The 16,275-nt window shown below is 42.9% G+C and overlaps 1 long non-coding RNA gene across 1 annotated transcript in view; it reads right to left on the bottom strand.

Annotated features, from left to right (window-relative positions):
• The window catches only part of LOC122462769, a 140,850-nt gene extending 134,652 nt beyond the window's left edge, over positions 1 to 6,198 (bottom strand). Inside the window, exon 1 of the long non-coding RNA XR_006285521.1 lies at positions 6,113 to 6,198. This is a non-coding gene — a long non-coding RNA (uncharacterized LOC122462769). The remainder of the gene's footprint in view (positions 1 to 6,112) is intronic.
• Between the last annotated feature and the right edge of the window lie 10,077 nt (positions 6,199 to 16,275).

Here is a 16,275-nt window from a genome sequence, read left to right on the forward strand (position 1 = left end):
GATGTTCGGGACAGCTGACCAGGCAAGACCCCGCCGACCGGGGGGTGGGGGGAAGGGGAGAGTCCTCTGCGGCGCTATATTCTCCGCGCTTATCTCGGAGTTACATGGGGTCAACAGCTGGTTACATTCTTATATGTACGATTTATGCTTAGTACATAAACTGACTTGTTTACAGGCAAAAATATGCTGAGCTATGCTACAATATCTTTTGGCAGGGTCTGTTGGACAAAGTTCATTGAAACTACCTGCATCCTCCGCTTACATCCAGTCACGTACTCAGTCCACCACTTAGCTCCTTGCCAATCTTCTGCAACCTTGCCCCTACAGCACCCTTCCCCAGTCTCTGGCTCCCGTATAGCTGCAATAGAGAAGTTCAAGTTCCACTAAGTGACTGTCCCCCAGCATGGTTCTAAACTGCTGTACTATAGAGAGAGGGCAGGGAGGAACAAAAACAAAATAAAACAAAAACTACAGTCCAATTTAGGGGTAATGGAGGCAACAGGAAAAACATCCAGACTTGGTATTTGCTTCTGGGGGCAATGGAAGGGGTAGGGCCTACAATTTGTCTCAGGTAGAGCCAGTATAAACCAGACTGGCCCTGTAAGAAGGGTTGCCCTGAAGCTGCAGGCATGGAAGCCTGTCTGAACTGGACCTAGATGGAGTAGGCTTTTCAGAAAAGCAGTACAGACAACTCCATGATTACGGGCTCCCAAATCAGGAGATCGTCTTAAAAATCATGAGAGTTTTAAAAATAGTACATTTCGATTCTTTTTATTTGCCTTCTGGTTTCTTGAGCCTCTGGTTACACTCCAGGCAGGTTTTTAATGTTTTCTTCACAACCACAAAGGCTAGAACTTTTTTTTTTTAAATGAATGAAAACTGAGATTTTCACACAAACTTTTGATCCCAGCAGCGGTTACTTTAAGAAACACACAAAATGTCACAAAAATTGTGATAAAATTGTGAGAACTGGCAACACCGGAAACGATGACCCAAGACAGTAACAAAGTTGGCCTTTTCTTTCTGAGTGAGTGGAGGGTAATTATTTAGGTTGCTGCTTTATTAAACATACTATACCATAAGAGTTTCATAGATTCATAGATATTTAGGTCAGAAGGGACCATCATGATCATCTAGTCTGACCTCCTGCACAACGCAGGCCACAGAATTTCACCCACCACTCCTACAAAAAAAAACAAACCTCACACCTATATCTGTGCCATTGAAGTCCTCAAATCTTAGTTTAAAGACTTCAAGGAGCAGAGAATCCTCCAGCAATTGAGTTCAATATTTTAGGGAAACAAACACTTTTTTAATATATTCATCACTACAAATCTCCACTGTGACAAACAAGGCACGTCCCAGGATCAGAAAGCTACTCCTCAGAAACCATAGAACAGTGGTGGCAACCTGCGACCCGCACGCAGCCCGTTGGTTGTCCGCTGGCAGGCCGCGAGACAGTTTGTTTACAATGACCATCCACAGGCATGGCCGCCCACAACTCCCAGTGGCAGTGGTTTGCCATTCCCGGCAGCCAGCACGACCCTGGTAACAATGCAGGGCTAGAAGTTAAAACTTTATTCCACTGGAAATGAGAAATTCGCAGCTTTCAAAGGTGGCCACTGATTTGTGGTGCCTCCGTTTTGGTTGCCCAGTCTGAGATGCTGGGCCTGCTTTCAAAAGTCCTGAGACATCAGTTAGAGTTGTGGTTGCTCAGCAGGTCCAAACTGTCTCCAGGTGGACACTGGAGCAGATTCCATGTGGGGAACTTATGATGGGTTTGATTGTAATGGTATCCCCATATCCATAACAGGGTAGAATGACATGGACTTAATGAGGCTTCAGCAATATTCTCTGAATGTTCCCCCCCCTTTGTTCCTCCCTACCCCACACAATCCTGCTTCAGCTTCATAACCTTTGATAAAGTCATGGAGCCTCTCCCCTATGTAGCCCTCCTCATCCAAGATTGGATTTTCCATTCTACCCTATACCCCATTTCTGTTGTTGCCCTGAGCCTCTCTCATTCCTTAAATGAGGTCACTGCCAAATTCTCATGTATAGTTAGTTATAAAATAGGTGTAGTAGAAAGATAGAGTCCGAGACATGAGGCCTGGTGTAAGAGGCCTGGTGCAAGGCCTAAGGCCCAAACTAAAGTCAGGCCCTGCTGATATAAAGCAAAGTTAGCAAGAGTCAGGCTCTGAGCAAAAGTCAGGTTCTGTTACAAAGCAGACAGATGCCTGCTTGCAGGTTCACTGTCCGATATATGAACTTGGCAAGAACAGGCCTGGCTTTGCAGAAACACAAGTACTCCTAGGCATAAGTATTCACATAAACAGATTCCGGAAGGGTAGGAGTACCAAAACACCCTGATACCAGATTATGGTGTAAACAGACCCCTCAAAAATGATACAAGGACACCCTGGCCCATCCTAAAGATAAGGTCAGGGTGACAGGCTGATGGATAGAGATGTTTTGATTGAACCAACATGTACAAGGTAAAAGGTGGTAACTAACCATGTCAGAGGGGCAATATGTAACCTGTTTGTATCAGTCTATAAAAGAGGGGTCACAGAGGGGGTGTCTTTTTCTGGATGAGGGGGAGAGCAGAAAGTCCCGCAGCTCACTGAGCTGGTCCATTGTAATGAGCATATATGTGTTAGTGCACTTGTAACCACTGAGCCAGGGCACCAGAACTGGGCTTCGTTAACAATAAACCTGGCCGAGTGCCTTCACCACTGAACCGAGTCTGTGGTCATCTTGGGCAGTTCAATCAAAGACTGCTGTATGGGCTATCTGGCCAGAGCCAGCACAGCACGCAGAGAGAACACACACACCACCAACAACGGACAACAGAATAGACATTAAAAATGAAACTGACATTTAAATTTGCAAAATAGTTGTGATTGTATCAATGCTCATTACCATTTCTCAGCATGGAATGATTTCTATCAAATTACAGTAAAAAATATACACTAACAAAACATGCAAATGGAACAGTTAACACATTTTTATTGATTATGCAGCTAAAGTGGAAAATAAAGGTGGATGGTTTTTCTACTCTCAATCACTACTATTCTTCAGAGATGATCTACAGAAACAATGACTATATATTGTATATAACATATACACACACTACACAAATGCTCTTGATTAAGGGACAATAGAGCGTATCAGCACTTTAAAGTACAAGAGTACTCTGACGTTAATTAAGCTATGCCCATTTGCACCAAGGTCCGAAGCTAACAGTACCAATATGAAACAAAATCACTAAAAAGTAACAATGAAACCCAGATGACTTCCATTTGTGAATGGGCCAAAGGCTATGAAGTTCAAATGCATATTTCTTGAGAATCATGGTTCAGATGCAGGATCTTATTTTGGCTGTTTATAGCGCTACCCTGGAAAGGGGTGGGTCATGAAATTCTTAGCCATCTCTAAACTTTCCAGTGGGGTGTTCACCAAAGCTCCTCTCTAGTAAATACACCTGGCATCTTTGCCGTTGTTTTTTCTTTTTAAAAAGGCCCAAATCTGAAATTTAATAAAGCACTGTGAAAGTGTTCTGTGACTGTGAAAATGGCTAAGTGATATTTACAGTGTCAACATATGCAAGCCTGCATTAAATGATAAAGAGATCCTTAAATTAATCCACCTTTCAGCAGGTTGTGATGGCCTTTGATGAAGGAGACACAGTTCACCACTGCTTTCTAACATATTTCTTGAAAGTTTCAGAATAATGAGATGTCTCCGCAAGAATAAAATGAAACATCATTCTCCTTTAACTACAAATGATCAAATGACTTCAGCAGTCCTCAGTTCTGTCCCCTAATATGCCAAGAAGGACTAGTAAGGCAAAGCATGGCTCTATACTGCTCAAACTCTTGAAACACACACAGAGAGGTAACTCAGAAAGATGCTGTCATTAAAATAATGGTAAAATTGGACCATTAGAAATTTTCATGCATGTACACATTGAATAGCAACAGATACAAACAAGAGGGGCGCAATTAAGTGAGTTCTAGGGTCCCCCATGTCCTGTGAAAAACCTTTAAAATAATATATTAGTATATAAAAAAAGAGATTGACCCCAGGATGCAAAAGCTTTAAGCTGGCATGCTAAATACATTCAAGAAAGACTCCTAGAAACCAGTGATGTGCAGTTCAGCAAGGAACCCAGGGGTATTAATTACCTTGCTTCCATGCTGCAATCATGTTTTGTTGAGAAGTAAAGCTAACTAAAAATATACACAAACCACTGCTTCTGAAATGGTGTTCTAAACTGATTATCAAAAGTAAACTTTCAAAGCATCTAGATATGATAAGGCTCAAGTGGACATGGCAACGAACCCTCCAGTCATTATTGGGCAACAGCAATATCATCATGTAGCACCATATAACTAAAAAAAGAACAGGAGTACTTGTGGCACCAAAAAGACTAACAAATTTATTAGAGCATAAGCTTTCGTGGGCTACAGCTCGCTTCATCGGATGCATGCAATGGAAAATACAGTAGGACCATATAACTGTATTTTGTATATTTGGATCCCACATGCTTTTAAAAAGGAATGAAATAATGCAAGGCAGAAGCCATCATGTGGTCTACTTTGCAGTTAGCCGTGACTTTAAGGCACTGCATGGTGAATAACATGACGGGCTAACACAATGTAAGCGGGGGAATAGTCCAGCTAATGTGGGGAACTTTCCTGGCTTCTGTACTACCCCGGTGAAGTGGACTAGTGAAAGGATCTGAGTCCTCGCTCCCACTTCCTTTACTCAGTGGCCTCCCTGCCCTTGAGGACTCCCCTTCCACTCTCCTGTCTGGCAGAGTCCTCTAACCCCAACAAGGCTGGGCCTAGGATTCCTGGGGGGCTCGACCCCCAACCCTGCTGTGGTCACCTAGGACAGGGACTAGGGAGTCCCCACTCTGGGGTACTCTCTCTGCACTGGGCACTTCTCTGACCCACTGACCATTACATGCAATTTAAAACAAATGTAAGTTATTTAATCAACAATTAATTTTAAAAAGAATAAAGGAAAAATGGGAAAGGTTAAAGGAAACACATCACCCCGCTCTGTGGCAGGGAACATCACAAACAGTGTCTCTGGAATGTCCGGGCAGTTCACAGTCTGTTCCTTGTAAGTCCCAGGCCTTCTTCTCATGCCCTGGCTGTGCTGTAGGGGTGCTGTGGGTTGGACACTCGCTCTGGTGGTGGCCACACGCTCTCAGGCTCTAAGTGGTAGGACCCTTCTTCCCAGTGTCGCCCCCGCCCTGTCAGGGTTACGATCCAAGCCTGGCCTGCAGAGCCTCTTGGCTGAGGCGTCTCCCTGTGCTGGGCCCGCTGCCCAGGGTCCCCCTCGCTCTCCCCAGCTGCTCACCGCACCCAGCTCCAGACTGCTCCAGCCCCAGCTCCACCACTCGGTCTCTGCACTGCTGCTGCTGCTCTGCCTCCAGCTCCCTGGGCTGCTTCTTTGGCCCCTCTGGCTCTGGTTGCTGCAGCTCTGCTCCCAGGACAGGTCTGCTCTGCAGGCTGCTTCTGTGACTCTGCTCCCAGCACTGACCTGCTTCCTGGGCTGCTTTTCTGGCCCCTCTGGCTCTGGTTGCTGCAGCTCTGCTCCCAGGGCAAGTCTGCTCTCTCTGGGCTGTGTCCCTAGGTTTGGGGCTGTAGCTCTGCTCCCAGGACAGGGTCTGCTCTCTCTGGGCTGCTTTTCTGGCCCCTCTGGATCTGGCCCAGCTCTGCTCCCCAACTTAGCTTAGGCCCCTGCTTTCTCCTTATCTCAGCTCCCCTCTGTCTGACCCAGGCAAATCCAGCTCACACTGAGGAGGGGACCTCCCTGGCCTCCTGCCTCTCTGATTAGCCTGCCCGCCCTGTCATTCAGGCTGACCTGGAGCATTGGCCTCTCCCCATTGTTCCTGGGGGCTGTCAGTCTCAGGGTCCTGATTCCCCATCGACCCTTCCCCCTTTTTAGTACTGGGAGCTAGCCAACCAAAACACCCCCACTGAATGTTAGTAAGGGGGCAACAGTCCCCTTACAACAAGGAAGACATCTATCACAGCTGAAGGGCAGATCTGTGAAATGCTCAATTTAATAACATGTTATTGGTTATCATTCTTACCTTGGAGCAGTATATTGGCAGAGACCCAGGGTGCTTCTAATTGGTGTTGGAATCCATTTTGGGTCATGTGAGGAGGGGGTTGGGGGAACTGTAGGTGCCGCTATTTATATCTTTGCAAAGCACCATCTGGTGCTAGGAATGCAGTATTGCAAGGAAAGCCACACTAGCTTCCCACTGAAATTGTATGGAGAGGTGAAAGAGGCTGGGTGAGAAAAAAGAAAAAACAACAATAAGGGGTGGTGCCAGGGCTATAAAGCTGGCCTCCAGCGGTGGGAGTTTTCTGCAGCCTGGAAGTATTCTGAGAAACTCAACCCAGTCTAGGATTCTTGGCTAGATGGACAAAGACACCTGGGAATCTAACTACCTCTTCAAGTGCCACCTACATTCTTAAAACTGCTCAGCTGCCAGCTAACCCTGTAGGCACCTAATTTCTGCCAATAGTCAGGTGTTCAACCACCTCAGTACTGACACCACCCCACAGCTAACTTGCTGTTCAAAATCCAAGCTCATGGTTAAGCCCTGGCAGGATTCAGAAGCTAGCTGTTTCCCAGCCCTACATCTCCTTCCGGGTCCAATGTGATAGGCATGCTCAGCACAAAGAGGCAGCCAGGAGTGAGAATTCTGAGGACCCATATCCTGGTGGTTGGGGTACTCCGCGGGGATGTGTCCCTGTTCAAGGCCCTGTTCCAAGTCAGGCAGAGCAAGAATTTGAATGTGGGTCACCTACATGTCCAATGAGTGCTCTAACTACAGGGCTATCGGCTACAATGGGATTGAGAGAGGTATAACTTTCCCTGTTTTTTTTGAGAAACGGCTGAACTAGTTTAGGTACCTAACTCCAGGACTGGTTTCATGGCTGAGAAATCCAAATGGAGGAAAGTGCTTCCCTCCAGCCTGTTAGTCAGGCACCTGTGAGGATCTGAGCCTAAGTCTTGCACCTTTTGTCTCCATTTCACACTTAATTAGCTTAGATGGCTTTCTGTTCAGCTTGCTACCTTATGAAAATCCCTTTCTGAGGTGCCTAATTCTCTTCATGTATTGTATGGCCCCTCTGCCCCAGAGTTAGGCACCTATCTCCCTTTTACAGGGAGAGCTTTCTATTGGCTAGCTTAGGCGGCTTCCCTCTCAGCTTGCTGGCATCTGTGAATCCCTTTTTAGGTACCTTACTCTCCTCATGCATTATATAGCGAACTTGAATGCCCAGCTCAGCGCTGTGAATTCCATTAAGTGGCAGGGAACCCTAAGTCCCTCTTGCAAATATAGCTTCTGGATTCAGGAAGAATGAATAATTCCTTGGCCACCAATGGACATTCAGGGTGTATAAGGTAATAAATACTTAAAGGTTCATTGTGGAACCTTGCTGAATTGGGACTACTCGTGTAAGTGCTCAATAACATAAGTGAGGATTCCACAGTTTATAAGGTCCAATTCTGCAACCCTTACTTAAAGTAAGGGATAGGAATTAGGCTCTACATTTGGGGATACTTGGTATCAACAGCTGGAATCTGGTGGGCATATCCCCCATAATTATTTTATTGTGATTCAACAGGACTTGAGACACTGCTGGACCTCAGCCTTTCCAGTCTTCTGTGTCACACACAGTCCTTATGATGAAAGCCTGATTCTGAGTAAAGTCAAAGGCAAAGCTAGCAACAAGAGTAAGATCAGTCCCATTGCCTCTTTAGGGACACAATTTGAAATTCTATTAGTTCTGTAACATCTCATTTTAATAGCTACTGTGCCATATGTGAAGTAGTGTGACATTCAACACATCAGTACTTACTGTGGGTCTTTCAGTGATGGGCTCCAAGAAATTTGTTTCATAAATAACTTTAGAAAGTAGGCACACTAAAATCATTGGGGTTTACATGAAAAATAATTGAATATCAATCTAGACACAATGGCAACCTCTTGACAGCTTCAGTTCTGCTATAATTCATTGAATTAATCAAGTCGTGACATTAGATGTTATTACAGTGGCTAGAGTAGGAGTAAGAAATTACAAAGTTTTTTTTTTTTTAAAAGAACCGCTATTCTGAAGGGAAACTTTCCAACAAAGGAAAATAAAGCCATTATAGGAGTTGCCATACCAGTGATCCATCTAGTCCATTATCCTCTCTGACAGTGGCCAGTACTAGCTGTTTCAGAGAAAGGTGCAAGAAAAGTTGCAGTAAGAAGTTATGGCATAACCTGGACACAGGAACAATTTCTTCATAACCACTGGCAAAGCACTTTTGTGGCAATGAGTTCCACAATCTAACTGTGCATTGTTTGACAATGTGTTTCCTTTGAGCAGTTTAAAATTTGCTGCATCTCAAATTCATTCAATGCCTCCTTGTTTCCACAGTTGCCAACTTTCATGTGGTAAATAAGCACCCCGACTTTCACAATAAGCCAAAAATCAGGGTAATCCCATTTCAAAACAAGGCCAAAACAAGCCAATCCCTAAGAATCTCAACACTCTATGTGTCTAGATCCCCCCGGCGTGCAGTCTGGGACTGTGATGAGCTTGCTGTGCACCCCTGACTCTTTGCCCCCATTGCTCCTGCTTTCCCCCCCCGCCTTTGCCCCTGCTTGCCGGGAGCCAATTAAAAAAAAAGAAGCAACAAGCTACAACAAGCTACAAGCCAAAAACTAGCCAACAAGCAACTCACAAGCCAATTAAGCCAAAAACAAGCCCAATTTCTGTGTTTTTTTCTGTGGGTTTGGCATGTCTGCTTCTATTATGAGAGATGCTGAATTTATCATGTTATATTTTCTTCTATCTGCTTCTCAATATGCAAATTAACAAGAGACAAGGTAATGTGACCAAAGCATTATGCTGTAAATTACACTAATCCACTATAATTTAGGGGTCAGGAAAACATTGTGAGGTTTCCTAGATTCTGAGGCCAAAAGGGAACACTGTGATCATCCAGTCTGAGCTCCTGTATAACACAGGCCATCAAACTTCCTCAAAATAATTCCCAGAGCAGATCTTCTCAGAAAACATCCAATCTTGATTTAAAAATTGTCAGTGACGGAGAATCCACCATGAACCTTGGTAAATTGCTCCAATGGTTAATTACTCTCCTTGTTAAAAATGTAGGGCTTATTGTGACAGCTGCTATTTTCCAAGGTATTGAAAGATGTCTCTGACTTTGGATTCTGTTGGCCATGATTTGCCACTTCCTTGTACCTTGTATAATCACTGATACCTGTATAAAGTCTTTCTAATTTGAAAGGTCTCTCATTTCCATTTTGCCCACATGTAAATGACTATGCAAGGTACAAGGCCAAAATTGAGCTTATGTCTTTTTATTAAGAAGACATCGTAGTCCAAATTCTCAAGCATATGTGCCTGCTATATAGTCACACATGTGCAAACAAGTAAGCAGAATATTTTTTTCACAAACTAAACTAAAATAATAAAAAATAATAATAATAATTAATAATTAATTGATAAAATAATACCTGCCACCCTGCTTCCATGGATCATAAGGTACATTATATAGAAGCTTGTTAACTATGATTAACTATCTTGGCTTTTATAGAGAAAGTGAATAATTGCAATTGCAAAGAAGCATTTGGAAGCACAATTATATATTTAATTATGAAAATATGTGATTAATGCATACAAATTCCTGTTCTTATTGTGTACATGTCACTCAAGAGCATAAATTTGACTCCAAATAATCAGAACTAATGCCCATTACAATCTGTCACCAGTTTATAGACACACAACTTGAACAAGGTAAAAGCCCCAGTTATATGAGCCACTAAAGGCTAAGTTGGAAACAAAAGCACTAAAAATATACTGTAGTGAACAATTCTTCACTGGCAAGAGGATAAGCCAGGTGACCTAATACATTCCCACCCCCCACCCCCACCCCGCATTGCTAGCCTCTTTGATTTTGTGCCATAAGCAAAAGCAAATAAACACATGGCCATATGCTAAAAAGTGCAGACAGTTCATAAACCAGGAGCGAAATCGTGCCATGGGATCTCATTCTTCTCTAAAAGACCTTCCCAATAAATGCTGCGTAGGAAAAAGTGAAATGCTTTCACTTTTTAGCAGCTAGAGTATGATGCTGTACCTGCTGTTTTCAGGTGTTTTGCCTCTACAAAGGGAAGACAAGGGCTGTAGATTTCAATTCCTCTGGAAGGGAGAGGATTTTAAGACCGTCTTGTCTGGCAGTGTACCTTGCTCACTCATGCAATGCAGAAAGCAGGTCATTTTAAAGAGCTCAGAGTACTCCAGTGCTTCAGACATGAATGCACAAGTCTATATCTCAAATGTTTTTGGAGGAAAAGATATTTTATTCAAATAATATTTTATTATTATTTTTAATTAGTTCTTTGAGTTCTGGTGAAAAGATACTGGATTTGCATCTATGCAGAATGAGGTCTGCGCTTTATGCATAGTCATGCAAAAATGAGAACTGATTAACCTCTCATCTCTCAAAATGAACTGAACGTCCAAAAAAATGTGACTAATTCAATTCCTTTTTTATTTCTACTCAGCTCTGTACTTCCTGGAACTTGTTAGGATTGGAATTGGACATGCCAAGGTATCACTAGCAAAGCTGTTCCTCCATATTTCCCACCCATTTTGTGACGGGGTCTGGTCTCATGAGCTTGAAGCAAAAGCAGTTCAGGCTGACCAGAGAAAACTGAAGCCCTTCACTCTTGGATGATTTTCTGGACAGATAATCATTTTCATTCATCTCTTTTATTAATATTCCTTTCTTGTTATGCTCTTTGATGCTTACAACATCTTCATGCAGCTTCAGCATTGCCTATTGCTAGGGCTTTCTCAAAGTCATCCATCCAAAGAAAAATAAGTGAGAAGAGTAGTGTAATAATACTTGTGAACACAAACAGTCAGCACCATAAGTACAAGCCCCTGCCTCCTGAATCTGAAATAGTAATGGTCAGGCTGCTATGAGCATCAATAAAGTTGGATTTATTTCATTAGCAAATTGCAGCAATTCGGGGTTTCTGTTTCCAAGCACTATTCTAGTCAGTTCAATTTCTTATGCCATGAATACTTTGCACCGAGTGACTGGACTATATCTGCCATGTGTGGATTCTTCCATCCTTCTCCCTTCTTCTCACCCAGGTGAGAACTGTATGCGGCTTATTTTTTTTAAGCCATGCTTTGTATTTTTATTGGTGTAGGCAAGTTGAAGGAATGTGTCTTGCACTTGGAAGAGAAAGAGGTGGTGTTTGCAGCAGGTTTTAGATTTGATAGGAGATGGTTCCACAATCTTGGGCTGGTCCCTCATCTCCCACACAAATGAGCTTTACCTCTGTGGTAGATAATGCCTTAGGGCTGCATTGCTGTCCTATAATCCGTCCTGAATAAAGGACCCCAGAGAGGCAATTCACCCATTGCTTCCCTCTCACTCTTGGGGGATATTAACTGCATCAATTCTTTTCATAACACAATTGATTCCTTCTCCACAATAGCTCAGCTATGCTGACTGGTGCATGGGGGTATGCAGTGTCTTGCCTCTGCCCTTCTGCATCAGAGTAACCCCCTACAGCGCTTGCTCTCTCCTCCCCACCCTCAGTGCATGAACTAGTGATGCTGGTAGACCCAGCAGGGCAGCATGGGGCTAGTTTACACCCCAAATTAGGGTACCTTGCACTTCTTACTCCACTCCATGCCTTATCCAGGCAGCTCATGATCACACCAATTTGTGAGCACCCTATTGTACGATTCTTTACTTGTCTTTTATTTACTGACAAGTCTATTCCAGCCGTGAAAGGTAAAGCGGCAGCAGGTATGCCCTGTACTGTAACTCACTCAGGCATGTGGATGTGACATTGTATGTTACAAGTGCTAATTTCTATTTGAAACTGCTAGTAAATTTTGATATTCAGGTTAAACCAAGCTAGAATCCACCTCTATTTCGCTTATAAATCTCCACTGTGCTTACTTTAAAATAAACAACTGCACAGGGAATGGTTGATGTGCAATAAGACTGGAGCAAAAGCTTTAAATGATAAAAGGCAAAGTACAGTACGTGGAGGATATTTTCAGGAACAAAATTCTCATCTTCAGTTTACACACAAACACAGACAGGGCAATGATATTTAATACCAAGGCACAGTCTTCTGGAATATGTCCAACAGCAATCCTTAAAAGTGGAAATGGCTTTTTGCAGAAACAATAAAGCCAGCTCTCTTGGGCAATAAGAAATAAGATGTTTTTGTTTGTCTAAAATATGAGCAGTGAAAATAAATAAATAGCTGTGCTATATATAAAAATGTCATTCAGCTAATAAACTGCACTTTCTTCTTGATGGGATATTAAATACAACACTGTAGCTGTCTGATACTTCTCCCATTTGCATTACCCTGCAGACACCACTTAGTTACATATATTTGTTTTATTATTCTTAGCATGCCATATTAATCTATTCCTCGTTAGTAATTAATTACTGTTACATATTTTCACAGCTCCATAGCCTTCTCAGGGGAAAGACTCTACCACACATTTAAGAGGAGAATTAATGTGTATTTATGCAGATGGACCCTCTGGAATAATTTACATTTTGTTCGGATGATTTCTGAGTCAAACATCTCTGAATGGCTTTTTTTTTTTAAATAAATAAAGCAAGAATAACAATGTGCATGCCGTTAGGAATAAGGTTATTGAGGAATAAAAATGAAATAGTCTACCACAGTAAACCTGTCGTCCTTTGGAAGCTGAGGCCCCAATCCTGCTTTCGCAATCAGTGATGTTATACCAGCATAAAATTGGAGTAACAGAGTACTGAATCAACTACTTGCCAAAAGAGGTGGATGTTATATAACAACTGTTAATCTGTTTACTCGATTACCGTTAATCAGAAACAGATACAGATCACAAGTACTAGGAAATAAGGAGAGAGATCCTGCTCTCTCTTTCATGGGTATAAATCCCTTAGTGACAAATATAGTCACTCCAAATTTATGGCCTGATCTAAGCCCACTGAAGTCAATGTAAGTCTTCCCGTTGGCTCTCATTGCACTGTGGGACAGGCAGCCCTTTCAGTGGTATATCTCGGAGCAGGTTTTAGCCTTACAGGTATAACTAATACAGTTTAAGGGTATATAATTCCCACTGAGATAGTTACAGTGCAGTATTTCTAGAAAGATCTATATCTCCTCATTGGACAGATCATCATCGTGTTCTCACTTCATATTAGAATCTGTTCCCAGCCAAAGATAAATAAATAAATTGCTAGGAATGAATTAATTCAAATGTGACAGGGGAAGTGAGGGAAGTTAATGGAGAAAGTAACATTTCAACTATGAGGAGTGATAAATAACTATGTGGGTGACATGGAGACAACAATAATAGTAGTTAAATGTCTGTTGTTCATCTTTCCTACAAGGAAGCTAAGTAAACCTTTTCCATCCTTAATCACTTGGTCTCTGTTTCCTAACTTCATCTTATTTATTGTCTTGTTTGACCATTGAAACTAGAGCTCTGAAATTACATTTGTTTAATCATCATCAATGTCTCTGATGTCAACTCATGATTTATATAGACTGTGCAGGTAGCAATGTCTATAATTAAGGTTGCCCAACATGTACCATTATAAGACCCTGTTTTCAGCTGCTTCTTAGTCAAACTTTGACTATTTGATTTGAAATTTTCCATGATTGTCTGCCTCAGGTTGATTTATTTATTTATTTATGAGTGAGGAGAGAAATTTCAGTAAAAATTGTTCAAATATTTCTCAGACCAAAGGCAGGGAAAAATACATTGTTATCCCATATATATTGAAAAAGCAGCTTACAGTTGTTTTGTTGACAATCTCTAGTGCTTCCATACTTTGGAGCAAGGGCTTGAAATTTGGTAAGGGGGGTTGGGAGGAATGCCCTGGTATTAGGGATGTCCCTTTTGCTATCCCCATGAAAACCCACCCATATTTGATCAAGTTATGAGCCTCTGCAAATCTCAGTCTGCACATGCTCAGTAGAGACTTGTTAGAGTTAGGCAGCTAAATTCTCCAGAGTCTGACTTCACTGGGCAGGCATAAGTCCCTCACATCTCCTACTTGTGACTGGATGCCCCATCCCCACAGAGTGACTGAGCATGGTCCATCCCACGGCTAAACTGGACTTTCCCGAGAAGTGCACCCCCTTAGCAACCAGGGACCACTGTAGTGCCAGCCACTGGAGCACAAAGCAGGGAGATTGTCTCTCCTGAGCTATAAGTGTTGCCCAGGCAGCAAGTAGGAGATAGAGAAAGAGAAAGGAACATGGCTGCAATGCAGAAGGGGGAGAGCAGTGCTCTGAACAAAGTATTGTAACATACAAAGTTCTGTGAAAAATCAGGCCAGGGGTATCTCAAATTGGGCACCCAAAATTAGTGGAGACTTTTGACATTAATGACCCTGTGACTTTACTGTCCATCCATAAAATGGGGATAATAACCCCTCAGAGGAGGTTTATATAGATAAATGAATTTATGTTTGTGGAGCACTCAGGTACTATAATGATAAGCCCCATAGAAAAGCATATGAGGACATTAATAATTCTGCCTTCAGAGCAGAGTTTGAATAACGTACAGTAAATAAAGCTTGGGGCCACACTCTGAGCAATGAGGAGAAAACAGAATATTTACCAGCTGCATGTTCAGTGAGAGCTACCCATTCTCTGCACTGAATGAAGCAGGGGTCCTGTTGAAAAATAGTATGTGATCATGTAATTAAATAAACTCATAATGCATAAGCATAAGGAGGCCAAATTACAGTTGCAACCTTAATTCTGGCATTCCTAACTTTTGAGTACTTGAATTTGCAATCTTAACATACCTTTAACATAGTGTTTTTGTTTTGTATTGTATGTAATAGAAGTATAAATTAACCTGAGAACTATTATGTACCATAGAAGGAAGTAAACCACTATGGTTAGAAAGAAATTCTTCCCTTAACATATCAACACATGATAGCTCTAACCCAAACTGGTCTGTTCTCTGATGCTACACTTATCTTCTGAAACTAGAAAAAACTATGAGATACTTTTGAAAAGCCTTTGCACCATGTCAGAGGTTACTTATGTGTCATCTACTGTCAATATAGCTTTATGGATCAATGGCAAAAGCTGGGGAAAGTTTTCTTTGGTCCAGTTTTAGGAAAGCTAAGCTATACATTTGTTCTATTGTCTGCTTATGTTATTTTTATAGAGATGGATAATAAAAATGAATAAGACAAAATTAGGAAATGGAGGCGTAGTAATAAAGGATGGGTAAGATTTGTTAACTGGCTTCCTACTGTAATCTTCTTTGAGGAGGGGGACTCAGGGCTGGGGCAGGGAGCTGGGGTTTGGGGATGGGGCGTAGGCTTATCTCCGCAGCTCCCAGTCAGCAGCGCAGTGGGAGGCTAGGGCAGGCTTCCTGCCTGCAGGGCTGGATTAACCTTTTGTGGGCCTGGTGCCCCACGGAGGTTATGGAGCATGGTGCAGGGACATGACTCCTTTTAAAAGATGTCCCAAATAGATTCATCTCTTCTCCCATACTACTTTAATGTTGTGGTTATTTGTGCCCATTTTACGACTTCTTCATTATTAATTCTATCAGACCATTCTACTGTGAATACTCTATGCAGACACCTGCACTGAAAGCTGTTCAGTTTGCATTGGATGGACTTATTTTTCCAGGAATCTGGGTCAACCTTTGTGAGTCTCTATGGACAGCTAGTGTCACCGGGGCAGGGTCCAAAGGCCCCACAGGAGAACCCATAGCCACCCCTGGAGATTGCAAGAGAGTCATGACTTATTGTGGCTGCTAAGTTGTTAGCCCCCAGATCAGTAGCTGTGAATGTTGTTTTTGCTGGGCCACCATCTATTGGAGAAGTTGCTGCTGGTGGTGATTCTTTGCCATCTGCTTTACCATTTGGATTAGGTCAGGGGTGGGCAAACTATGGCCGGAGGGCTGGATCTGGCCCGTCAGGGCTTTGGATCCAGCCCGTGGTATTGCCACTCCCATGGCGTCGCGGGCCCCGCACTGCTCCTGGAAGTGGCCGGCACCACATCCCTGAAACCCCTGGGGGAGAGGGCTCTGCGCGCTGTCCTCGCCTGTGGGTACCTCTCGCTGCAGCTCCCGTTGGCCAGGAATGGGGAACCACTGTAAACCACAAACCCTAAAGGCACCTACACTTGCTCAGCACCTAACTGTTCCTGTA

This window comes from Chelonia mydas, chromosome 13 (assembly GCF_015237465.2).
Source record: "Chelonia mydas isolate rCheMyd1 chromosome 13, rCheMyd1.pri.v2, whole genome shotgun sequence".
NCBI lineage: Eukaryota > Metazoa > Chordata > Testudines > Cheloniidae > Chelonia > Chelonia mydas.